The sequence below is a fragment of the Macrobrachium nipponense genome, chromosome 47 (assembly GCF_015104395.2).
Source record: "Macrobrachium nipponense isolate FS-2020 chromosome 47, ASM1510439v2, whole genome shotgun sequence".
Taxonomy (NCBI): domain Eukaryota; kingdom Metazoa; phylum Arthropoda; class Malacostraca; order Decapoda; family Palaemonidae; genus Macrobrachium; species Macrobrachium nipponense.
Genome location: NC_087222.1, coordinates 10,013,313 through 10,015,141, shown reverse-complemented (window position 1 = coordinate 10,015,141; position 1,829 = coordinate 10,013,313).

Here is a 1,829-nt window from a genome sequence, read left to right as displayed (position 1 = left end):
CCAGTTTGACCCAGATCAGGGCAATGGCCCTCGCTCGTCTCAGCAGCAGCAGCAGCAGCAGCAGCAGCAGCGACAAGAAGCTGACACCCAGGAGTGCCAGAGGAACCAACCGGAGGCAATCACTCTCGCCACAGAGGGTCAGTGAGTGAACAGCCATGGCGACTCTGAAAGTGGTTGAAAAAAAAAAAAAAGATGTCAGGGACTGACATTAGTAACATTTCCTTTCCCTCACAGCGACATTTCTGTCAGCTGAGTGATCGATCGATCGATCGATCACACGGCTTTAGCTGCTGGTGCTTACACCCGGTTGCAGTCCCTCAGCTCCTGTAAATTTGATAATATTATAATAATTAATAAATAATAATAATAATAATAATGTAATAATAATATAATAATAATAATAATAATATTATTATTATTATTATTATTATTATTATTATTATTATTATTATTATTATTATTATTATTATTATTATTATTATATTCGGGAGATGAAGAAGCCTATTCATCTTGAAGAAGCCCACAGGGCTTTGACTTGGAATTATTATTATTATTATCATTATTATTATTATTTACGTTTTGACGCATAAGACATTTACTGTAGGATGATATTGATACATATAATATATATATATATATGTATATATATATATACATATATACACACACACACATATATATATATATATATATATATATATATATATATATATATATATATATATATATATACGATATAGAACAACAACAACATAAGTAGTTTGTTGGCTTACTACACGAGTAAGAGAAGATAAGAATAAACTTACCGGAGTTCAGTCTTCGACTCCTGCTATGAATGTTGAATAGCAATTAACCTCGTCGTCAGCTGACGTATTTAGGCTTCAGGTGTTTAAAAAGTCCAAACCAGTCCTGTGTAAGTCTGTTAACAGCCTATTCCTACCTCCATATTCATGCGGTTGACATCTTAACTATGCATAGCGAATCTAGTGACGCTAATGTTTACCGCAAAAATAAACACTAAAACTGATTCCTTCAAACAATGATGAGGTTTATCATAGAAAAGGTCGTCTGCGTCATATTGATGGGTAAAAAAAAATTCTCCCTTTCGAAGATTACATATATCATTCAGATATCTTAGTTATTTTTGCCCTCTCATAATTACTCGTTACTCATCCATTTGAATGACCTCTCATTTTCGTCATCATTCCTGCACAAAAGCAACCTCCTCACCGCTGTCAAGGCAGATTCAAACAGGCTTCAAGGTAATGAAAATAACTGGGTGAGTGACCGCCCACCTGCAAACATCCAAAACAAATTGCCTCCCCCCCCCCCCCCCCCCGCAAGCTCAATTAGTTCTGCACCAAAAGGTCTGTAGCGGATGATCTAAACATCAACTGAAAACACTGCTTCTTGAGAGTGACAGAATTTGGTAAAACTGTTTGTTGATGTAGTAAAAAAAAAAATAATAAATAGATATATTCACTAATATGTGACATAAAAATCATTAATATGTGACATAAAAATCATTAATATGTGACATAAAAAGTGTCCTATTAAATGACATTTTCATTACGTATGAAGAATTGATAAATTAAACATAAAGGGACGAAATAAATGTACTACAGTATACACATATATTTTATATGTGATGGCTAAGTAAAGGAGAGAGAGAGAAAAAAAAAAAGAAAGGTTCAGGTGCCCACCCACTAAAACATTTTAGGTTTAGCCCTGACACGACAGATTTGGGTCTGCCTGTTCACCCACCCCGAAGGAGGTCAGTATTACAGGGGAACTACAGAAATCTCTTACAAGGTGCTGTAGCTGAGTAT